Source organism: Polypterus senegalus, chromosome 12 (genome assembly GCF_016835505.1).
Source record: "Polypterus senegalus isolate Bchr_013 chromosome 12, ASM1683550v1, whole genome shotgun sequence".
Lineage (NCBI taxonomy): Eukaryota > Metazoa > Chordata > Cladistia > Polypteriformes > Polypteridae > Polypterus > Polypterus senegalus.
This window is the reverse complement of record NC_053165.1, coordinates 131,862,164-131,888,503: the sequence shown is the minus strand read 5'-3', so window position 1 is coordinate 131,888,503 and position 26,340 is coordinate 131,862,164. Positions and strand designations below refer to the sequence as shown.

At 37.2% G+C, this 26,340-nt stretch overlaps 1 protein-coding gene across 2 annotated transcripts in view; it reads left to right on the top strand.

Moving 5' to 3' along the window:
• The first annotated feature begins 4,566 nt into the window (after nucleotides 1-4,566).
• Nucleotides 4,567-26,340, top strand: part of tln2b (talin 2b) — a 679,676-nt gene continuing 657,902 nt past the window's right edge. For both annotated transcript variants that reach the window (XM_039773443.1, XM_039773442.1), the window contains exon 1: nucleotides 4,567-4,668. The gene's annotated coding sequence lies outside the window, so the exon portion shown is untranslated. The remainder of the gene's footprint in view (nucleotides 4,669-26,340) is intronic.

Below are 26,340 nucleotides of genomic sequence, written 5' to 3'. Positions count from 1 at the left end.
CTAAAGTAAGAAGGACTTTATGGGAGAAGACGTAAAAAGGCATGTCAGATCTCTGCTCAAACCCACCTTGACAAACCACAGTCCTTCTGGGAAAATACTCTGTGGATAGGCGAGACCAAAATTGAGTTCTTTGGCAATGTATCTACAGATACATTTATAGATGAAGAAAGGAACCTTATAAGGAAAAGAACACACTTCCAACAGTTTAACATGGTGGAGGTTCTAAAATATTATGGGTCTGGTTTGCTCCTGAGTGGGTTTGTCGTGTGGTGGGTGCACCAATGCACTGTATCAGTGTTTTGCTGTCTCAGGAAATGAAGACCTTGGACATATTAAAGGAATCATGACGTCAGAGGATTACCATTACTGCCAATACCAATTTTGGAAAGCAATGTGTTACCTAGCATCAGAAAGCTAGGCCTGGATTAAAGGTCATGGAATGGCCTAACATACACATCCAAAAGCACAAAAAAGGTTAAAGAGGCATAAGCAGACAGTTTTAAACTGGACAGCAATGAGTCCTGTGCCAGTAAAATCAAACCGTCAAGCATCTCAGAGTAGAAATACAGCCCTTATTAGCTCAAAAATCTCACAGTGATGCAAGTTTGGTCCTCCTCTACACTTACGTGTAGCAGTAAAAGCATTTTATCAATTTTCCAAATTTAGGAAACTATTTTTAAGTTCACATGGATTTAGAAGAGCTTTTGGGTTGTCCTAACTTTCTAGGAGCAGCCAGAAGATGGCTTTGAGGCAGAGATCAGTATGCAAATCCCAAGGAAGACAAAATGTTTTGCAAACACTGGACAACAAGGGTGTTAAAAAAAAAGATATAAATTTGATGGAATAATATTCATAACAAATCTTGTAAGTTATATGATCACTCCATATTTCACGTGGAGAAGCCATGTGCCATCAGATGAAATTAAAATGTGGGTAACATATTTTTTTGGCCAGGGGAAAATGCAGGCTTGAAATAGTGATGATTTGGGTACAGCATAACCAAATATTTTTTAACTTTGCCACCAAACTTTGAACGCACTTACAAGGTGTGAAGTAATACACAGATTTATGCTTTGTTCCACCATTCCATTTGAGGTAATGTTAAAGCCAGATGCATTCATCCAAATCACCACACAAAAGATATCACAGTAGCAACACACAGGTGGTCATGGGTGCAAACTGTACTGCACTAGCCAACATATTACACTGAAGATAGGTGGGGCTGGATGGGCGATTGACAGTTGTAACCTGTGAATGAAAAGGCAGGGAAAAGCCAAATATTTGGGGTGCCAACTAGGCAAAACTGTTTAACTGGAATAAAAGAAAATCAAGAAAATCAATGAAAAATATGCCCCTTAGTGTGCTGTTTGAGAGGTATAGTCTTTCTCACAGAACGATGTGGTAGCCAGCCCTGATTTAGGTCTGCACAGTTGCAAGGTCAGCACCAAAATGAGGGGCTACCTTCTGGGAACATTCTGCTTTTATACTAGGTGAACCGGAAGAGGTGCAGTTAACTTTGCTTCAGTGCCCTCAATGAGTGGTTTTTCAAGGCTGTGAGGGGAAAAAGGAGACAAGGCCATTAGCAATAATGTCCCCCTGTCGTGCTAGGGTGGTACTACTTACTTTAGACAAACCTAGAAGGTGACCCTCTGGCACTCATGCGTGACACAGCGTACTTGCTATGAACTAAAAATCCCCAAAGCACAAAGTGCTGAAAATACTCAAAATGCCCACTGCAGGGAGAAATACCATCAAAAACCTTGGCTATTAGCACAGAGGGCATGTTACTGTGAAATACTGGAGACCAATGTGAAGCCTGCTACTCAATCCAAGCGGCGGGGACTGCTGTCTCAAGGAGTCCTTTTGCTGCAAGACAATGCTTACCCACACACTGATAAGAAAACCAAGGCTTGTCTGGAGAAACTGAAGTTTGAGGTATGGCCACATCCTCCTTATTCGCTAGATTTGGCACTGTGTAATTTCCACCTTTATGGACTGCTAAAAAAACATCTGGGTGGTCGTCGATTCAAGACAGATGACGACATGAAGAAAGCAGTGCACAAGTGGTTGCGAGGACAAGACAAAACCTTTTATTCTGTTGGAATCCAGGCACTTCCAGACAGGTGGCGCAAGTGCATTGAGAAGGGTGCAGACTCCATTGAGAAATCACATTATCAGTTTTGTTAAGGTTTGTTCCATTTTCTAATAAATCCCATTTTCTAACTTTAGTTTGACTCCCTCTCATATAATATCTATAAATAAAATACTTATTTTCAAAAAAGTCTCACTTACACAGTAAAGCTGTGAAGAGCACAAAAGACACAGCAGGAAGTGCTTGAAAGGCAAAGGCAATCCAAGGCAAACAAGTTCCAATTACAAATTCAAAGAATAGTTGAAATACAGAGCACAAAGGTCAAAAATCCAGTAAATCACAATAACATAAGAAAGCATAAGAAAAGTCACAAGAGAAAGTCACCACACCATTAGGGCATTCAAATGAACCGCAAGTGATTTTGGGATTACCACAGCCTTCACAGGAATGAGGTCAGTGCTTTGCAGAGATGGACATAAAACAGGCACAGGGAATGAAACAAAAAATTAACAAAAGTAACATTAACACAAATAAAAGACTAAAACATTAACAAAAAAGAACAAGAATCTGAACACCAAGAAGAGAAGCAACTCTGGCTGAAATACATCAGAAATGTCACACAGTTATACTAAACTCTGCATTCAATCAACACCTGGAATATTCGTGTTACACTTTACAAGTCCAGGAAGGTTCAAGCGAGCAGGAGAGATTCCCAGGGCTTTGAGTAAAGAAGAGCTTTGGAGATGATAAGGGAGGGTCAGTGAGAGGTAAATGGCATCCAACTTACAATGAGAAACAGTGGAAAAGTGACTGCAGCTTCAATAACAGTGCAAGAATAGCAATGGCGAGTTCCAGTAACTATTACTTTACGAGGTGTTTCCCATGGCCATAACACCAGGAAGGTAATTCTTCAGAATGTACAACTGTAGATCATTCATTGTTATATATACATGCCAGTCATCTGGCTTTACTGTAATTCGGTGTTTGTGTCTCAGTTTATCCATCTCGGCATTCATTACAGTATTATTCTTTATATTGTTGCTAAGTGGCAAAAAATACCTACAGTTTTACACAATATCCTACCTCATATGTATTAATTCTTCTTATCCAACTACTACTTAGAATACTGCTGCTATCATCATCTTTGGGGTGAAGCCTTAGCATTAATATCAGAAAACTAAAATGCCACCATGAGTACCAATTTGCAGCTCTGGGTGCTGTAAAATTGTGATGTCATTCATAACCATTTTTCATGTCCTACTTTGTGTAGGACAAATTCTTATCCTGGTCAGACTTTTAGTGCAATTGATACAAGTCATTCCGAGATGCCTGAAAAATACAGACGCTGATCTCAATCAAACTGAGAATAGTTACTAAGACATTTACCTGTTCATGACCAAACAAATTGCAGTTGAAAACTGTGAGAAGCAACCACTAGATAGACACAAGAAACTTATGGATGGCTACAAGGAACATTTGTTAGTGGACATCACTGTCAAGTCTTGTGCCACCAAATATCAGCCATAATAATGTCCAGGTGATATTTTTTTCTCAGAAACTATTGCATCTAAGTTGCAGACATGACAATTTTATTGTATACCTTTGAAATATGTTATTAAAACATTATGATATAAAGTTATTTCCATTTTTTCGTAATATATGCTATATAACACACCTACAATACAACGGTGCTAATAATGTTAATGACAATGGTATTAAATAATGCAATTGTGTAGTTCCACAAACAAAGGTTCAATCGTGTTTTCTGTATCCAGATTTCTTAAGAAGCTTTTCTTCATTTAGAAACATGCATTTATCAAAAGCTCCCTTCACATATGAATGGAAGAGATCCTCTTCTGCCTGTAGTCACTCCTTCCGGCGGTCCTCCGCACCGATTCTCGGATTAAATTTGGGTTCTTGTTTATATATGTATATATTTTCGCGTATACGTATATATTTACGTATTTATTTACGCAATTACTGGTATTCTTTCACCAAACGATTTGTACATATTTGAGTATGAAACTGATGGATGACATCCATCCTTTGGATTTCTACACCTGTCATCTGAACCCTTTACAATAAGTGGTTCTTTTTTCTTTTACGAAAAGCGATCTCATTCCCAGTATTTTACCGAAACCTCAGAAATTAGAGCGATTACCCTAATTTCATGTCCACGTATTCCCAGAGTTTTATTTTTCCGTCAAGCGCTCAATTCCGGCAGGGCAGTCTTGCAAAACAAAAAGCAAATAAGCATCACGCACTACAGAGGTTTGTAAATGAAATGACAAATAAGCAACTAATCAAAGAGCAGATCATGAGGTGAGCTACTCATCTTCGTTCTTTTAATTTTCGTTTTTTCCCCCTAAAGCTAACCATCGCTCGGTCCTAGGATCCCCCGCGTGTTGGTCCCGCACTGATGACGCGCTTCCGGTATTCCCACTTCTGGAATCCTCCCCCTGCTCCCTCCTTTACTCGGAGCTCTTAACTAGGAGGGGTTAGGAGCCGGAGAGGCAGGGATTAGCTGCACATCTCCGTGTCGTTCGCATTGCAATGAAACATTGGCGATTTTCTAGGTAAGCTTTTAAAGGTGACCTGCATGCACGAGAGAGCGAGCGGGATTTCTTCTTGTCACGCGGAGAGCTCCTCTTGCTGGGGGGAGTGTGCATGTTTGCAAACGGGGGATTCATTCCCGCAAATTGCATGCACGCTGTGAAAAAAAAGTACAGTATTCATAACGGCCAGTGGGGATGAATGAAACACAGAAGGGTGCCGTACCAAGCCTGTAACCTAACCCTGCTTGGATTCGAATGCTGCGCGTGTTGGAGGTGTTGCTGGCTCCGGCATCGTTGTGCCGTTCAGATGCGCTGCGGAATGCACCGAGGCTGGAATCCGCCAAGCGCCGCTGCCACCGCCGCCTGTTGATTGATGCATTTAACAGCAGCAAATCTGACAAGCGCTATAGTTCAGAGAGACTAGTGTTGATGTTAGGCGGGCAAATAAAAGAGAGTTCAAATGGAATGCAGATGGATAAATGCTCCGAAAATGAGTGTCCCGGACAGGGAGTGTCCACAAAAAAAGCGGAGGCAATAAGTAGCACATGAGCCCCCAAAGCGAGTCCAGTCTCTTAATTCATCCTGTGCACCTAGTATAGTCCGTATAGTGTGGGGCCCCGGGGTGTCGGCGATCTAAAGCGGAGTTATACCTGTCGGCTGAGGCAACTTGGCTGGACAGGAGTGGAGATGAGAGGAAAGATGGGAAGCCGCCATATTTTCACAGATCTTTCTCGGGGGCCCTGCCGAGATCCGCGGCACCATCTATCACCTTGCTGATGCTACATTGTAGAGGGATGATAAAAAAACAGCAACTTTTATATGCGAAGATGAAGTGCGCCTTTTGAATAGAACGCGCGCTGCGCCTGTTTGTCCAGTTTCTACGCTATTGATTATCAGCAAATTGATCCAAAGGCGCTACAGTGTGGCAAGCAGGGTGCGCTTTCATGTATGGTTTTTATAGTATTTAACGTGCGGCATGCATTCAGCTTTAGGTAATGTGTGCATATAATATTGCGAGATCGGAGCTAATACAATGTATATGTGAAAAACGAATGGTGTGGATGTGCGCATCGCATTGATAACTCTGATTGGAAGCAGATTGGGATGTACAGTCCACTTGGTTGCCATATGTTCCTAAACTGAAACGTTTGGGCATTAGGGCACTCGAAAGAAATCCAAAGTGGCACTTTGAGCAACTTGCTGGTGGGAGGGCAGATCGCTGATGAATGAGCCTATGCGGTTTTCCCGCACAGATGTTGCATTTCTTTTGAAACTTAAAACACTGTGGTATGCTTGCACGAGTCGTCATCTTCAGTTTTGTATAAGCAAAAACATATCAATAGCTTAATTTTATTTGTAAACACTATTAATCTGGACCTATAGTGGTAGAAACGTTTTATTCAAATTAATTAACATTGCTCTACCGTCCAGTGGTTTTCCATTGAGGTTTTCTTAGAGATGTGTTTCATCAGGATTCAGAAACGCATTTCAAAGCAGGAGTGTACCACAATTCAAATATGTTACAGGAAAGTAAATATCATAACGAGTTCAAAAAGTAAAACGAAAAGTACATTGGGTTTGAGATTTAGAATCAGTTATTAAGCTGCACAGCAGAGCCTGTTTCAGTTTACAAGCAACAGAAGCATTACTTGAAAAGTAAAGTCAACATATATTTTAGTTAATATGAAACACAAAAGAGAAGATGGTTTTATCAGGCACAGCTTCAATGGTGGCCCAGTTGGTGAACTGCAGTGGTCTATACAGAGTGTTTCTGAAAGAAAGCCTGAGTGCTAAAAAGGTTAAATGAGTGTTGTATAATGAGGCTGTGGAAGAATGACGAGGTCTAATTCAAACAGTGAACCTAGATTACAGAAGCAATACATGGCAACTAAAACCTGCTTTTCCCATTAAATGAAACTGGAAGCTAGCCTTGGCAGCACTAGGTGTAGGGCATGCAGTGTTCAACCTGGATAAGTCACTACTCCAGTTCAGGGTGCCCATACTCAAGCACCCAGACTTGCTCACATCAGGCCAGTTAAGAGTTGCCAGGGTTGTAGGAGGAAGCTGAGGTACCTGAAATGTCATGTATGAATTATCCTGGCCAGAATTTAAGCAGTGTCAGTGTTGTGAGTGAGACAGCAGTGTGGACGGCAGTGCCATCTCTATGAAAGCCTGTCTAAAAGAAGTCACAAAGTGTAAAAGATTAAAAATTATTTTAGGAGACAAAGAGGGAAAAGCGGCTCTTTATTATGATCTTTGAAATAACCACCAAAGAAGATATAATGTCAGATAAAGACACAGAAAATTAGTTATGCTCATAGTCTCTTTATCAGGAGATCAGCATTGTTTCCAGTAGAACATGTAGAATTTGTATTTGGCAAGTTTTACATCCATTGTTGCCTGGACAGGCCCTGGCTCTCCATAAGTATTACACTAGATTAACCCTTAACTACTCACACTGGTGTATTTTATACACCAATCTCAGTTATTTTTGTTCAACGTCATTTTATTTGAACCTACCAGCAGCATCCTCTATTTATCCTTAGCTTGATTCACTACAAGTACAGTGGTTTCCCTCCAGTGCCCCCAGCTGATTTTATGAGTGGATGCTATATCGCAATTTTCATATGGTGCATTTGGTACACCACTCGGGTACTTACATATGTATGACAATGATGAGATGTTCTTCTTGCAATGACTTTGTCTGCAAAGGACATTCAGCAACTTAAGTGAAATGTGATACATGTACAAATCCTGCAGTGAATGAAAGTGTGACCGGTGATGAATGAGCACTGGAGAAGTGGATCAGGTTTATCTTCAGATAGTTCTAGACTGTGCAATACAATTCAGTAATATGGTATTTAATTACATTAAAAACATACAATTTTAAATTATTGTTATATTTTATATTACAACCTCACAACATGAATATAAATAGCCATTTTAACGCTGGTGCATAAAGTACACTGTGCGAGTAGTTGAGGGTTAAGCAGGTTTAGGTGATACAACTGTTATGATGTCTTCTTAAGGCCATGTCACATTAGATGACTTATCTAGTGATTTTCAGTAGTACCCTTCATTTACATTACTTTAGTGAGTCAGAAGCAGTCAGTGGCACGCTAATGTGAAGCCAGTCATGTAATGTGACATGTCCTGCAATTCATTCCAACTAGTCCATACCTTGCTCTAACAAAATCAAACAGGTTTGATTTTTGTCATTAGTCATAGGGGTGGGCCCTGTGCATGAGAGCTGACAACAAATGAATGCTAATCCAGAAATACAATGCATATAATACAGTGATGAGGAATAAGGAAATGCAGGTTTACCTTGTTTTGGAACTCACAAACATATGAGAAGCTCATCTGTCTTGTATCTTGTGTTTTACGTACCATGACGGAATGGACAAAACAAAAAAGGGTAGAGATTGCACCTGATCTTGCAGTGCTGCTTAATTCTTTGTATAGCACTGGCTCGGTAGGCCAGCACATGTTGACTGTCAGAAAAAGTGGAGAGCACAACTGTGCTAGAAAGTGGGCAGGCAGTCATTAAATTTGACATGACAGTGATTTTTTTCAGTCCTGTAAACTGACATGGTCTGGCAACAAGATCGGCAACCACAGTCATTAAGTCTGGCATACTCATCAACTTGACATTGCCTAATGTAACATTGGTTTTAGGGGTAACTTGTATTGAAAATGCATAGTGTCACTCTTGACAGCTGTAGGGCATAGACATTATTTTCTGTGTTTATGGTTAAGATTGGTGAGCTAAAAATAGTTATTTTTTCTTTTTACAAAAAAAAAAAACAATAATTTGATCTGTTTATTACTTTACATACACGTGGATGGACATAATTCACCATTAGTGCACAATCCATGCATTAAATGCTGTTTTAATTAAGTTCATGGAATAGCAGAAGAGAGCACTGTGCAGTTTTAAAAGGCCTCTTTCATTAGGATTGCTGACATGATCATGTACATATGTGTTATATATTGGTACATTTGAACAAGATAAAAATTCAGAAGAATGCTGAAGTGGGATAAACTCTCCAAGTGAAATGTCTCTTCTTTATTAACTTACCAGTAATTATTAAAGAGTTCACAAGTAGCAAGCTATAGCACTGAGTACAAAAGTGGCTCTTTAATTGCAAGTAGACAGTAGACTGCAAGTCGGCTGTGTATGCTGATTGTTCATTTCTATGTATTATGGTGAAAGGGGTCTGAAATAAGTACAGTATTGCCAAAAATATTTTCATGTAGCAGGAAAATCCATACAAATGGTGTTTGTTTGAATAACAGCTGAAGTCCCACTGTCCAAAATCTTTTTAATCTTTTGTTTTAGTAATTTCTGTCCAAGTTGTATAGTATAGAAGTAGGCCTTCTGCCATTTTCAGCTACATTGTATTATTTGTCATATTGATTTACATTTGGTTCAGTGTAGATGAGTCTCTTTAACAGTTAGCATGTGGCTTTTGCTGTATGTCTAACGTCTCCCACAGAATACATGCAGGATATCCCTGGAATTTACCAGTGAATTCGCACACTAAGTTCATGCTTGAGAAAACCCAAGGTAAGAATTCAAGGGTGGATGAGCTGGTTGTTTTCATACTTGAGGACTTGTATAATTTACAGGAATTTCCTGGAATCACATTGTTGGGTAAATCTGCAAAATGTCATGGCGACATTTGTGTGAGTTGTAAGATAGCACAGTGCTGATGAATCCAAAGTTTTGCTCAAACATTTATCAAAGCCTTGTTTCTTTAGGTTAGCTTTTTTGAAATTGAGGAAAATGGATGGGTTCTAAAAAAAAGGGCAATTGGTTTTCATCCAAGCCGAGAAGAAAATTGGTAAGTTTACTTGCCACCAGATGCAAATGTGCACATATTTGTCACCAGCAAATAAAGGAGTGTCCTCCCTCTGGCAGTGTTGGTTTGGCAAGGTTGTGGGGTGCAGGGTTCATGCTATTCAAACCACATCTTACGGAAACTCAGCTTTGTGCAGCTATTCTGCATTGCTAAAAATGAAGCAACACCTCCAATTAATATTGTTACTTTTGTCTTAAAAGCAAGTTTGTGATCTAAATACATCATGCAAAAAAATAGAATACTTGACTTGCTGCCTCGAGGTAATTTCTAGATCACCCTGATATGTGTGAACTATTCAATCTCAATATATATATATATTTTTTTTATGGGTAACTCAAAATTTATTGGGTTGCATTTGTAATAACCCTGTAAAGTTATATGACTTTTCTAGTGATTTTTTTCAATCACAAAATTCATTTATGTAATCTTAGTGAGTTGGGGCCAGTTATAGTGTACTCCTGTGACATCCAGTTGTGTAGTCTCATGTACTCAATGATTCAGTCTGACCAGTCTCATGCTTTTTGTCTTAAGTTGTAGGGGCAGGTTCTTTGTGTGCAAGAGTTGAGTCAATGAGTGCTCAGTCAGATGTATAATGCATGTAGATGATAGACGCATCTGTCTGATGCAGTGTTGCCTGTAAGCTGTTTTCCTTGTGCCATGCAGCACTTGTGAACTGCTGCACAGCTATTATAGCCCTGCTTATTCCCTTCACAGCACAGTAGTTTGGAAGTGCCATGCAGATGCGACTCCCAAAATGGTTCTTTGCAATGCTCCATACTCCATGGAGGCTCTCCATTGATTGCTGTTTGTGTGTGCGTTGGTGGTTTTTGACAGTGGATACTCAACTGAAGCCCCCTACCCATCTCATTCTTCATATGGTGGTACTTTGTAACACAGGATACTCCATGGGGGAACAGAACCCCCGATACTTGTTGTTCATATAGTAGCGCAAAGCACCAATAAACGGTGAGCACCAGCTCACATGTTATTCACATCCTCTTATTGGTACTAAAAATAAGTGGGAATGTTGGTCTGATGTCTTGTGGTTTTACGTCCCATAGCAAAATGGCAAAAAGGAAAAAGATTGCAGCTGAACTTCCTGTACCTGGAAAGCATTTATATAGCAACCGCTCTCAGGCAGCACATTATTGTCTGTCAGAAAAAGAGAAAAACCTGTGATTCTTCGAAATGTGAACCTGTGCAAGAAAGATGTCACAGAGTTGTGTAATTTAAGTTGTGCAATTTCTAGTTATGTTAGTCGTTAAATCTGCCATCCTCGGGTGATGAGATCAGCAACTGCAGTTGGCAAGTTTGTCATCCCCTCCATCTAGAAGTTGTGTAATATGCCACTACCTTAAACGTGACTTATGACTTCAAAAGAGCTTGATATATTTAACTGTTGTTCTTAAGGAAGGGTGTCTGTTGTGATGGTGCAAATATTGTAGTAAAAAATGATGTAAAAGGGGCTAATGGATATTTTACCATTTCCTCCAAGACTGAAATTCAATTCCATGTGAAAAATGGAAAATAGAGTTAAAACATTAAAATTTTCATCAAGTCTGTTCTAGGGTGGAACTCTTAGAAAAGAGAGAGTGATGAGAGGGTGTGGAATAAGAGAATTAAAATTTATGAAAATGTAAATGGCGTGAGGTCATGGTAGGCAGAAAAAAAATGGTCATCTGAGAAGATAAAAGGAGCTGTTAAATGATTTAGTCATTTCATTGTTCTGTGGTGGGGCGTTTGAGGAACAAGTTTAAGAATGAGTTTAGCTACAACAACAACAACATTTATTTATATAGCACATTTTCATACAAAAAGTAGCTCAAAGTGCTTTACATAATGAAGAAAAGAAAAATAAAAGACAAAATAAGAAATTAAAATAAGACAACATTAGTTTACATAGAAAAGGAGTAAGGACCAGGGTGGACAGAAAAAACAAAAAAAAAAAACTCCAGACAGCTGGAGAAAAAAAATAAAATCTGCAGGGGTTCCAGGCCACAGGATCGCCCAGTCCCCTCTGGGCATTCTACCTAACATATGAAACAGTCCTCTTTGTAGTTAGGGTTCTCACGGAGTCACTTGATGTTGATGGTCATACAGACTTCTGGCTTTTAATCCATTCATCATTGTTGGAACATCATGGTGCTTTGAGTAGATGCGCCACCACCAAAAGGATACCGGAAAAGGAAACAGAAGAGAGAGTAGGGGTTAGTACAGATTTTAGAGCCACCATGAATAGTTATTATAATGAGTTGGAGATATAGAGTATTTTGATTACAGTGAAATTATGAGAAGGCCATGTTAAAATAATGTGTTTTCAGCAGTTTTTTTAAAGTGCTCCACCTTATTAGCCTGGCAAATTCCTATTGGCAGGCTATTCCAGATTTTAAGTGCATAACAGCAGAAGGCCGTCTCACCACTTCTAAGTTTTGTTCTTGGAATTCTAAGAAGATACTCATTTGAGGATCTGAGGTTACGATTTGGAATATAAGGTGTCAGACACTCCGATATGTAAGATGGGGCGAGATTATTTAAGGCTTTGTAAACCATAAGCAGAATTTTAAAGTCAAACCTGAATGACACAGGTAGCCAGTGTAGCAACATCAAATCTGGAGAAATGTGCTCGGATTTCCTTTTCCTAGTTAGGATTCTAGCAGCTGCATTTTGCATTCGTTGCAAACGATTTATGTCTTTTTTGGGTAGTCCTGAGAGGAGTGCGTTACAGTAATCTAGTTGACTGAAAACAAACGCATGAACTAATTTCTCAGCATCTTTCAGTGATATAAGAGGTCTAACTTTAGCTATGTTTCTTAAGTGAAAAAATGCTGCCCTAGTGATCTGATTAATATGCGATTTAAACTTCAGATTACAGTCAACAATTACCCCTAAGCTTTTTACCTCCGTCTTTACTTTTAATCCTAATGTATCCAGTTTATTTCTGATAGCCTCATTGTATCCATTATTGCTAATCACTAAGATTTCAGTTTTCTCTTTATTTAACTGGAAAAAGTTATTATTCATCCATTCTGAGATACAAGTCAGACATTGTGTTAGTGAATCAAGAGAATCGGGGTCATCAGGTGCTATTGATAAATACAGCTGTGTGTCATCAGCATAGCTGTGGTAGCTCACGTTGTGCCCTGAGATAATCTGACCTAACGGAAGCATGTAGATTGAGAAAAGCAGCGGACACCGCATAGAGCCTTGTGGAACACCATATTGGATATCATGTGTCTTCGAGTTGTAATTCCCACAACTAACAAAGAATTTTCTCCCTGCCAGGTAGGATTCAAACCAATTTAAGACCCTGCCAGAGAGGCCCACCCACTGACTAAGGCGATTTCTAAGAATATTGTGATCAATGGTGTCAAATGCGGCACTCAGATCTAAGAGGATGAGAACAGATAAATGGCCTCTGTCTGCATTTACCCGCAAGTCATTTACTACTTTAACAAGTGCAGTTTCTGTGCTGTGATTTGTTCTGAAGCCTGACTGAAATTTATCAAGAATAGCAGGTTTATTGAGGTGGTCATTTAACTGCATAATGACTGCCTTCTCAAGAACTTTACTTAAGAGAGGCAGGTTAGAGATGGGTCTAAAATTTTCAAGAGCCGAGGGGTTGAGATTGTTTCTTAAGTAGGGGTTTAACTACAGCAGTCTTAAGACAGTCTGGGAAGACCCCCATATCTAATGACGAATTTACTATGTCAAGGAACAATTAGCACGCCTGATACTTCTTTGAAATAATTTGTTGGTATTGGGTCAAGGATGCAGGTGAAGGGTTTTAATTGAGATATTATTTTTTGTAAATCGGGTAAATCTATCCTAGTGAAAGAGGATAGCTCTGTTAGTATTCTTTCACAAGGACCGACCGACACTTCAGTGATCAGTGTGGTTAAGGAGAAGTGAAGTGTGGTACAAGTACTCTTTTCTATCCACTTTGGTCGCCATCTTTGATTGAAGTAAGTAGTCTTTTAGACTGCCTTTTCTTAGATAATAACTGTATGTATGTGATGTGCTAAAGGTACACAATTGTAAAGCAGTCTGCATAGATGCCCTAGAGTGTTAAAGTCACTTCTGAATTATGTGATGCATTAAATAAATAAATAAATTTAAATAATGCATAATAAAGATCCCATTTATTAAATAGTAACCACTGGATATGATTTAAATTAAGTTTACTTTTTTCACAGGTTATTTTTACAGTTTTTTTTTTTTTTTTTTTTTTTAGTTTATCCATTACCTCTTTTTCCTTATTTTCCCCTGTTTAATAAAGAGATGATTGCATTTAAATAAAAGCCACAAGACGCCAATACACCCAGCCCCGCTCTGGTTGGAAAGTGGAAACGCCTTGGTTTCACTACTCATAAATGAAAGCCATGAATTTTCTACAATTATTTTAAATGTCTTTCTCTACTGGCAGACCTGGCCACTTAAATATAGTATGAATTCTTAATGTGTTGTTCTGTTAAATGCCATTTGCTTAGTCTCCTTTTTTGCCTAAAATCAAATGCATTACTTTAAGCCTTTTTTTAATATGCTAGTAAATGGGGGGGTTGTCTTACAATGTTGTTATTAAATGCAGATGTAGAAGGACTCGGATTGCTGAACGTTTTTATGCACAGATTTTCAAGATGATGCATGGCGAGAGGGCACACATTTATTTATTTATTTATTTATTTATTTTATTTATTTATTTATTAGCTCTGAAGTTTTTTTTCACCCGAGTTCAAAGTCTGAAACAAACTACACTTAATTTTGGAAAGATTTCACGTAAAAACCGAAGTCTCTGACACTGTACTTAAACTAAAGCAGCTTACATCTCTAAGGATTTCTGGAATGAATGGCCTGGGTCAAAGGATAACCTTTCTGAACTGCGCGGAATGAATGAAAGTGATTTGTAGATGCAGACAATGGTGTCCGTGTGATTGGCTGGCAAATGGGTGGAATACAAAGACTTGATTTAGAACATACGCTTACTGTGTGCAGACAAGAGATTGAATTGATTAAGATTTTTGAAGGAATTATTTAATTATTTTTTACATGATTTTTTTTTTTTTGCCCAAAATGTAAATTTATATTTTTTTTAAAGAAAGGTAATTTTTTATTTTTTTACAGTTTTAGTAGAGTATTATTTACAATTTTTGCTATTATTAGTAAATGTTAACAAGTGAAACATTGCTTAGCATACATTGTTTGGGGCTGCTGAATGCAGATGTGAAACTGTGCAGCATTTAAAATTTCTTTACATAGTAGGAATATAATTGACTTAATGTTTTAGAGAATTATTTCATAAAATAGGACATTTTTTTAGTTTGGATTAGTATGTAAACCAGGAAGGTAATTTGTCTGTAAGGATCTGAAATTTTAGCACAACTGCTTATATAATAGCTGTTAAAGTTTCTCGGGCCATTCATTCATTCACTTATTCTTGCAGCTCACTTTTTGAATTACAGGGTTGCGGAGAGCCAGGGGCCTGTCTTGGAAGCATCCGGCAAAAGTCATTAAGCCATCCTAGACAGAGCATCAGTTTATAGAAGAGCACAGTGGAGTGCATATATCTATAGTCACTTGGGCCAGGAATTTAGAAAAACCAGAACACCCTTAAAGATTACATTTTGAGTTTGTATATGTGGCATTTTAGATGATGCATTATGAAGTTTTATTATTGGAACGAGAAAACTCAATGAATCTTTTAGTGCAATCATTTATTCACTCATTCATTTTCTGCCACTTATCTGAAACCGATTTGTGGGGGCAATAGTTTTAGCAGTGAAGCCGATACGCCCCTTACCCAGCCACATTTGCTAACTTGTACTGTGTGATCCTGATGTGTTCCCAGGCCAGCAATCCCTGGGACTTTCCCAAGGTCTCCTTCCAGCTGGTCATGTCCATAAAACTGCCACAGAGAGGCGTCCATGAGGCACCCGTATCAGATGCCTGAACCACCTCAATTGCCTTCTCTTGATGTGGAGGGTCAGTGGCTATATTTATACAATTATATATAAATATTTATACAATTATTAATAGTAGTTTAACCTCTAGTGTGGTGCTTAAAAATTTTAAACATGCTGTTGTGCAACCTCTGCTGAAAAAAACGGGTCTGGACCACTTGTTATGTCTAACTTTAGGCCAATTTCCAAGCTAACTTTTTTTGTCCAAACTCTTAGGAAAAAGTCATCTATACCCAACTGAAGTCCTTTCTGGACGAACATGCAATTCTGGAAGTGTTACATTCTGGGTTTAAAACTCATCACAGCACTGAGTCCTCTCTGTTAAGGGTTTTTAATTATATTCTTTTAACAGTGGATTCTGGTGACTGTGTACTAATACTTCTGAATTTTACAGCTACCTTTTTTACACTATAGACCATGAGATCCTCATCTCCAGGCTAGAGCAGTGGGTGGGCATCACAGGTTCAGCTCTCCAATGGTTTAGGTCCTATCTCACAGATAGAAATTTTTGTGTCAGCATTTTACTTCCACCTCTGTTGCCCTCCCCTGGGGTGTACCACAGGGCTACATCCTGGGACCTCTTCTGTGGTCCTTGTACCTGCTGCCACTCTGCACTGTTTTCTTGAAACGCGGTATTTCCTTTCATCTTTATGCAGATGACTGTCAGGTTTATTTCCCTCTGAAGTGCCAAGGTCCATGTTCTGTCCAGCCCCTGCTTGATTGCCTTATTGACATAGGGAGTTGGATGGCATTAAATTTTCTAAATTTTAATGAGAACAAGACAGAATTCATACTATTTAGACCCAATGCCACCAGCGGGACCCCCTGCATCGACCTTTCCACTGTGGCTCAATTTGAGAAATCCATGACTGGAGAAGGCTGCATTCGTGAAATTTTTCTTGTATTCCCAAGACTTCTGGGGCTCGAGGAGCGTGACAAACATCAGGTTTTCGTGGTCTTGAAATCTGGTCTGTGTCTGGGAAATAATATTGTCCAGAATCCTGCCATGGAGTTGGCCGTATTGCGCGCGAGGATCTTGTGGCCCCATTCAGTGGCCTCATAGAGTTCCTCATATCGGCTTCTATCCAATCAATGGGTCTGAATACGGTGACATTGCCGTACGCCTCCTAGAGGGCCCTACTGACACCAACTCCAAATCTGATTGGTTGAAGCAACAGGTTAATCGACATTTATTCTGTGTTAGAGTGCCTCCACAACGGATTGTGAAGGCCTGTCTGCCTGGCAACAAATGATGGCTGAAATGTGATTGGTTAAATGCTTTAATACGAAGATACATGCCTGGAAGCACCACAACCATCGGAAAAGCTATGAAAGGAAGCGGACAGACTATTTGGAATTATTTAATAAGTATTCATGGACAAAATATAATTAACATCACTTTGTGATTCAGATATATTTACTTATGAATATGCTAAGCACAGTCCTTGGCCTGCGAATATTTACCTTATATGGGCAGGCACTCAATTACGTGGGAAGCGTGATGATGCGACATGCAACTCCGCCTCCCACGGCCATCGACCTGCAGTCTATTATAGTATATGGAAGAAAATAGGTTCCAGTTATGACCATTACGCGTAGAATTTCGAAATGCAACCTGACCAACTTTTGTAAGTAAGCTGTAAGGAATGAGCCTGCCAAATTTCAGCCTTCTACCTACACGGGAAGTTGAAGAATTAGTGATGAATGAGTCAGTCAGTCAGTCAGTCAGTCAGTGAGTGAGTCAGTCAGTCAGTCAGTGAGGGCTTTGCCTTTTATTAGTATAGATTACTTCTTGCTTGTATATGTGCTTCAGAATCTTGTTTGCTTATTTTTTTTCTTTGTCACTTAATCGCCTTCTGTGATACACTTGATGCCTAGCAGATATCTGTGTTCTTCTTTCCATCTCTGCCATTATGGTGGTTTCTTGATCACTTTCCCATGAGCAGCGGTCATATTGCTATCCTTTATTGTCACTTATTTGCTGCTACCAAAAATTTTATATTTAGGATTAATTCTCTCTTGTCTGTGTGTTTCTTCTAATTCTTTGTAATTTTTTTGTTGCTTAATTACCTTCTACGATATGTGTCAGACACTCGGCAGATGTCGCTGCTGTTCTTTTTCTTTCTGCCTTAATTGTGGCTATCACTTGGTTCTCAATCAGGTTGCTATAAACAGATGACCACAGGTCACAGCCAGCCAGGTTGCTGTTACCTAACATTTTTTGAATTTCCAGAACATATCAAGTCATAAGTTTTTGGTTAAGATCAAGGTTCTAGAGCCAGCAGTTCACTAGTATTTGTGTGACAGACCTTAGTGCGTGTGTGTGTATACAGAAAATGAATGGGCCAGGTGATCCATAAGAGACCTGGAAAAAAGTGCTTCATTCTTAGTTACGTGATATTAATTATTTGTTCATGTAAACTTCAAGCTTCTTTTATAATTTACTTTAGCAAACACCTAGTTTTCCACAGTGATTGTTTATTGTTGTATTCGTTGCACACCTAATAATATTTGCCAGTTTTTATTTGAATCTAAATAAATGTACCAAAATAAAGAAAAATGCTTGTTAATTGACCAAGTGATGTAGATGAAGATTACATTTTAAAATTGGTGGATACTGTGTGATTGACTAGATGCAGTTCATCACTGGCGTCATAAACAACTGATGGCGGCCTCAGAATTAAGCTCTTTGTGGTAGTCCTGCATGTGTTATCTGTGGTGTAGCTGAGTTTTTGCTGCTCAGATAATTTTCAGATGATTTTTTTTTCCAATGTTATTTGACAGAGATTTACATTATAAACAGAAACTTCGTTATTTTGTGCTTTTTTTCTGTGTTCTAAACCTTAGTTTGGTTTGTAGCATTTCTCTGTGTCTTATAACAGCTACAGTGACAATAATTGTCTCACTACTCATCTCTTTAGCTTCAGACAGATAGGAGCTATCAAGCTGTTATCCTTTGGTTGTTTGTTTTACAACATTATTATTTTGCTTAAATAAAACCACCAGTCCAGTTCCTGTTTGTTTCAGTTCCATTTGGTGTGGCACCTTATATTTATAAGTAAGATACTTGGCTATACCTCAGGATTTAAAACCTATCCTTTGTTCTAAGATTACCCACGCATCATTATGGTAAATTAGTGATTATTCATTTTTTACAATGGGTGGAAAGTTGCTAGTGCTTTAAAATAAATAATTCATTTTATTAACTTTTATAGTTTCTTAAATATTTATTGACTCTGTTGTAGTCATGTTCCTCCTTGCAAAGTTCAGAAATAGGCTAAACGTGCCTATGCAACTATAAGTGATTTTTGTTTTTTTGTTAATCACTTACTTAACACCAAAAACAAAAACATTTATTTCTATAGCACGTTTTCATACAGATGATGTAGCTCAACGTGCTTTATAAGATGAAGAAACATTTATAAAAAAAAAATAAAATCTAAAAATATGATTAGGCAGTACTAAGTAACAAATAATAAATTAAGGTCCGATGGCCAGGAGGACAGATACAATGAAAAAGAAAAAAAAAAACTCCAGGGAGCCGGAGAAAAAAAACCCCAAACAAAATCTGCAGGGGTTCCAAGGCCACCCAGCCCCCACTGGGCATTCTACCTGACATAAATGATCTAAATCAGTCCTCATGGTTTTCAGGCTTCACATAGAAGAATTAGATGATGATGGTAGATTTTGATAGAGGCTGTTAAAGTTGGTTGTTGTTAAGATTCTGCCATTGATGCTGTGGTTACAGTTGGGTTTGACTATCTCCTGGATATCATTTGTTTCACTTTCACACTTTATCCATGTGTGGGTTGAGAATTTGTGTGTCACATGTGTTGAAATGTTATTTTGTCTGCGGTTGCCCTTTGTTTTCTACTTGCAGTTTAGGCACTAACTGGGCGCGATAGGTGAATTTAGAACATTAATCGATGGATTGAATCCATTAATATCATCATGGCTCAGTGACTTAGTTAAATTGTCAGTCTTGGAAACACATTAAAGAAGTGATCATTTCCCTCATATTACTTCCTTTCATATCTGGAGTTGGTTGAGATTAAGTTGGATTATTGGTGCATGAGTGAGTGTACATGTGAAGTGTTAAATTTACATGACTATTCCTTAGTCTTTAAGATTTTGACTGGAACATTTACATATGCATCCTTTCACATAATAAGTGTCGTACTCATCACACTTTTGTATTTTAATGTGGATAGGCAGTGTTGATTTTTGCTTATTTAGTTTACATTAATTGTTTTCATTCTTGCATAATCTTGTCAGAGATTGAATATTAATAAAGTGTTAACATTTTATTAATTTATCAGGCAATCTTTATTTGGTTTAATTATTAGTAACTTTTGTATTGTGTTATATATTTGAATTAGCAGTGGCTCTATTGAATGTCTCCCGAGATGACCCTGCTTGATTGTATCTTTTTTTCTTGCTTTTGAGGACACTGTGTTTTGAAGGGACGATAAGTCTAGAAACGTGTACATATACGCCACTTGGATTGAGTGAATGCATGTTTTTGGAAAAAATGTTCTTTGGTTGTGTTGAATAATTATTGATTAAAACTGTCTTTATAAGTAGACTAATCTCCATAGTTTCTGCACTGTGAAACACGCCGCCCATTTTTGTCTCCTGCTATGTAGTGACATTTAATTTGGTTAATACATAGTGATAAAAATAATGTTTTCTTTTAAGGTATTTATTCCTCAGTTCAAAGTCTAATTTGAGTCGCAGCATGCAACATTTGTACATTCATTTCTACATCTTCATTTCCAAAAATTAAGCTAATTTTTTACTTGGTTTTAATCAGTTGACATGACAGTTTTACATTGAAATATGGCACATTCAGGTTCAGGATTGTCATGTCTATAGTATGTTGACAGTAACACAATATCAACAAAAAGACTATTAAGATCATATCAACAAAGCCAAACTCACCAATCACACCAAAAAAAACTGATCAATCAGATTGTTCTGAGGGAACTGGTCTCACAGACGTTACTGTTTTTATTATACTGTAGATTGATGCAGTCCTGACTCCTGGGAAATGTAGTACAGTATATGATTTAATTGTCATTTATTGTAAATCTTGACTCCACTAAAAGGAGAAATCCTTTCTTCTAGATTTTACCCCATGGTTATTTTAAAATGTATAGTTGCGTAATGTACATTACAATGTGAATTAAGTATAAAAGAGTTAAAATGTTACTACTCTGTATAGTGCTTTTATATATTACAATTGTTCATTTTACTACTTCATAACATGCATTTTACCTTTGCTAAAATGCTAGAATTTATTGTTCTTTTGCAAGTACAGAAGTCAAGAGGGTATGTGCAATATTGTTTTTTTTTATTGTTATCTTGAGATAATGGAATATTTTTCCAGAGAAAGGCATTATCTTTTTGCTTTCTGAAGAAAACTGAATTATTTTCTCGGTATCACAAGTAAATAAAATGTTTCCCAAACCACAAAGCTTGAGATTTAGCTTATTGGATACCATGTGATGCCTGGATTGCGGGTCAATGACTATGTTGCATTCTCTAAAGAAGATACAGGAAGCTCCAAAGAGGGTGACCAAATTTCATTTGTCATTTTTTTGAATGTTGGTCCCTGTGATTTGTTAATTGTCATAGCAAAAGCTATTCTAACGGGAAACTGGAAACGTTTTAATACGAATGGTATATCAAGATCTCCCTTGCTGTCTAATGTTATCCCTGGAAGATGTACTACATTACCTTTCTTGTCGCCTGTTAAAATTTTACATGTCAGAATTGTTCAAACAATTTTGAATACAACTAATCTCCTCATATTGCACACCCCATCACTCAGACATAAATTACTCAATAACATTACGATACATCTTTCTTTTAACAGTAAATTGGCCGGTGGAAGACCGGACGGTGTTAACGGTTGTAGATATTCTATGGGATATTGTAAGCTGATGTTTTCATCTTACGCACCATCACCCCCAACTGTTTCAGCAAAGTCTATTAATACACATTTAACCAATTTGCCATGTAGCTGATTGACAATTTTTGCGTTAATTCATTTGACTCCATCATTTCTCTGTGTTAGGATTACATGTGTACTCATTTCTTCTGTTGATAACCCTTCGGGGTGAAATTCTTCAATAAGATTTGGCCATAATAAGGCTTCTTTTATTGGGAACTTAAAGTGAGGAAAACTTAAATTTATATGAGCTGAGAGTGCAGGAATTGTGTCTGACAAAAGCATTCACACGAGTGAGAGGTGAGAGGACTGTGGGTGTGGGCTGTTAACTGTAAATGGTTGAGAGGAGGACGAGACTTGAAAAAATCTCTTGGGAATAGTCTCGTCTCATCTCAAGATTTTCTTTTATTTCCTCTCATAGGCAAGAAAATGTGAATTTTATCTAAAATGTTTTTTACTGTGCTAACAAAGCCTATAACATTGGAAGTAAATTATTAAATTTATTTGCATAAATACCTTTATGCTTAAAGTTGTGAGGTGCCATGGGCTATTTGGAAAGCATTTTGCACAAGACAAGAACCAACATTGGTTATACTCTTTTCCATAATGTAATATTCAGGCTCAAATTCATATATGAAAGGACAGTTATTGTTGCCAATCATTTTAATATGTATGTGTTTATGATGTAGTAGGAAACTGGTATCCATATGTATGTAAAAACACCAGAGAAAGAGATATTGGGCCATAATTTGTCCCTGTACAGTTTCTAAATATTTTGCTATCCATTTGACATGGAAACTTCTCATTGCTGGAGTTCTTTCTATTTAACGTTAATAGAAATAGTTTGGTATATGAAACCCTATTTCAGTTAGGTGTCAAATCCTACGTAAATTAATTGAGAAGCTTAAGCAAGGCTAAGCAACTTATACTTATTTAGCCATTGTTAAATTAACCTAATGTCCATGTAGTAAATTTTGAGTAAAAAGGTAAATTGATAAATCTTGAAATAAACAGTTTTGTTATGCTGTTTATTTGTAATAATCATTACCTGAATAGATGTCATGTTTGAAAAATAACTTGGTTAACTTAATGCAAAATCAAAATTAATTTGGCTGATTCCATTTCTTCTTATATTCTATTGCCTATTTATACCAATTTTAAATAATGTTCTTAGGTAGCCAACTCTATGGGATGATTAAAATGTTTTATGAGAGAATCTCATGTCTTCTCGTGAAGAATAAAAGGATTTTCTTGTAATGTTGGGGTATATGGCAGATATTTCTGATTATGAAAAAACGGACAAACCCAATGCCACTTCCATAGCTATACAATTACTGGGCTCTTAAAAGAGTGTTGCATTAATGCGAAATAACCAGCTTTATGGTAATAAGGCTTTTTTTTGTCAAGTAGAATAGCTCAAAAGCTGAAGATTACCTTCAAAAAGCATCCTACTTAAGCTCCTTTATGTCATTAAATTTTAAAGGACTAACCTGCTCTCGGGATAGGCTGTCCATTTAATAGCATTGCTTATCTTCTTACTTGCATACATGTAAATAGAGGACCTATGCCAATTAAATCTGTTTATTCAAACCTAAATAAACCTATATAATGACATTCAAAAATTGTATTAGAAATAGATATGGAAAGCCTTCAGACATCTTGAGTTTAAGCTAAATCATCTTAATGTAGCTGCATATAGGCAACATGTCACAGGAATAGTTTTAAAAAACTTAGACTTTTTTTTTAGATTAAGTCAATCTGAAGTATTCTGATGTTTGTAGTATATGCAAAAAGTATATTTTGAGCTTTGCTAAAATTTAATGCTATTACTTCCATTTCAGTTGGTGGGACATAAACCTGTTAACAACTGACGCAAAAACAATTGTCAGTGCTTTTAGAAAGTGTTATGTAAAGCTTCAAAACACATTCACTTTAAGTATAGTCACATTAAGATAGCTTTGTAATGGTAACATACCCCAAGAATCATTTAAGTGATGCTAACAGGATCACAAATTCTGTGCTAGTTTTGTACATTTGATGGTGTAATGTCGGCCTGTGATTTCATAGCAGTTACTTTGCTTTCAGTCTTACAATTTGTCTTAACATTATTTGAGTTATTATTATTATTACATAAACACAAGTCATGAATTTGGTTTTAAATCAAGATAAACTATGCTTTTTTCTATTAGCCTATCTAATAAGTTATGATAAGTTGTTATAGCATTCTGAATTTGCAATCCATGAAGATGAAATTGCATTTTTGAACACAATGTCACTTTTACGCCATCTTATGTAATGAGAAATACAGTCGTTTTGCAACCTCTCCAAAACTGATATTCCCTTTTTACAGATTGGGAAAATTTTAATTTTATTTTTCTATACTTGATATTTTTTTACTCATATTAGGGACTTGAATTGAATGACAATATAACTGTGGATATGGATTAACAATTTCTTTACTTATTTTAATTGTAAGAATCAGAAAACTTTATTAAATGGGTAAATATTTTAACTTTTTAGACTTTCTTAGTGATAACATTTATAATTTCAAATTACTTTTTCTGTATTAAGTATGGCTTTTCTTTTGTTTAATATTTAGAGGTAGATATGGTGCAGGGCTAAACTATGACCCAAAGCTGTAAAAGGAAATGCTAGGCATTGCCCTAAAAAAGTTTTTATATATCCGTGTGTCCTTCTGTCAGTTATTTGGCAAGCCTTCACAGCAGTCTGCTGTGCTACAATAAGATTTGCCAGTTCATAATTTAAAATAAGTCATTCCAAGTGGTGCAGAAGATATTCCTCCAGGATATCAAAGGGTGAGAATGCTGCTATACATCACAAGCTCATGTTTCTTTTTTGTTAAAAATCTTATTAATGGTTAGAAATAATTTTCAGATACTTTGAAGTACAATTTTCTATTTCTGAAATATTGTTCCTTGACTTTGTGGGCAATGCTGCAGGGAAGGACACCTGGTTTCTACAACCCTGACAATGCATGGACATAGGAAATAAGATATTTTAAAATAAGTGTCTTTGAAAGTAAAACAGATTAACTGTAGAAAATTAGGAATATATTTTAAGATGCTGCATCATGAGAAGACATTTTGTTCGTTTTGAAATTATTTTGAGATATAATGAGTATATGCTTATAAACATCTTTTGAACTGGGAATCATGTGGTCCTCCAGTCCTAAAGGGAGTTCATATTGACAAAGCTGAACTTTTGCACTTTGAGAAGACAGTTTTTTATTTTGTTTTTACCATGGAAAAATACAGCTTCAAAGTGATCATATTGTTGATGTAACATTTTAAAGTAGTAGTCATTTGTCAGCATACATTTTTTTCCTGTTGTTCTTGTTGTTGCATTCTGTATCCTGTATTAAATGCTTTTTATGATGTGCATGATGCTCAACAGATGTCACTTCTCTCTTTCCTTCTTTTCTGGTGTTTTTCATAACAGTCGATGATCAATCAACACAATACTTGCAGTTGATTATGAATTCAGAACACATACGTAGCATGTTCTGGGGGATTATCAATAGATTGGCTTGCGAGGAGTGAGCTTTTATTACAATAAACCTTTCTGCTGACTAGTAAGACACTCAGCAGATGATACTGCTTTTCTTTCTGACACGTCACTTTTCTTTTCTGAGTTTGCAGCAGCATCAACATTTATGACTTTCCAGAACGTATGTGGTCATAAGCTTTCAGTTAAGGCCAAGATCATGGTTCTGGCCCCAGTAGTTAATGATTGCCAACAAGTTTCTGCTCCACATGTACTTGATGCCCAATGGATGCCACAGTTGTCATTCTTCTTCTTCATATAACATAATCAGCTTCTACAACTTGTTTCATGCTCTGTAGATGTCACTGCTCTTCTGTTTCTTTCTGCCATGTGACCTTAATCAGTCTGCCATTAGAAACACTCAAACCTATCTCACTTTGCCAAGGTTGGCGCCATTATCAAACTTGTTGATTCACTAGCGTGTATCAGGTCATGAGCTTTCAATTAAGAGCAAGGTGAAGGTGTTAGCTCCAGCAGGTAGCGAGTACCAGCAGGTTGCTGCACTGTCTATGTACTTGACTCTCGGTGGATGCCACAGCTGTCATTCTTCTTCATATCATGTAATCGGCTTCTGCAATTCTCTTTGCGCCTTCTCGATCAGTTTGCCATAACAAATAAGTGGACCCAACTCACTTTGCTGAGTTAGAAGTCACTTTAAATTTGTTGACTTCACTAAAGTGTATCAGGTCATGAGCTTTTGATTAAGACCAAGATCAAGGTTCTAGCCTTAGTAACTTGTGAGTAATTGTATGAGAGACAGACAAACTTAGTGTTTTAATTAGATATAACAGAAATATTTTGTATATAACAGAAATATTTTGCTGCACCAATAGCAACTGTGTTTATTTTAAAATCAGATATTTGTTGGAAAGCAGCTCTCACTTTTGCAATTACATATAATGACTGGAAAGCCACTCTGCAACTAGTATATTCCTTATCCATCTATAATCAATAAAAATTAATATTATTTAAGATTGCAAGATGAGACTTTCTAAAATCTGTTGGGAAATGGTTCAGACCTAGAAGTAGTTTTGTCATTCAGTTTTCTTTTGCTGTTTTATTTTTTCCTGATAACAACTGTACTGGACATCTATTTTTATGTTGTTTGACAAACCCTCATCATTTTTGTCTACTTTTAAATTGTTTCTGATGGGATACCCTGTTAAATACCTCTTCTTATATAGCTGCCTTTATTACATTTCTCACTCAGTACCTAATCTTATCTAATTGATGAATTCTGTGAAAACTTCAACTTTCCAATAAAATAATTCAGTGTGCAGGATCACCTATGTCATTTGCAAAATATGTGTTTTATGTTTCCTTTGTTTAAGCTCTCTGAGGATCCTGGGGACTTCAT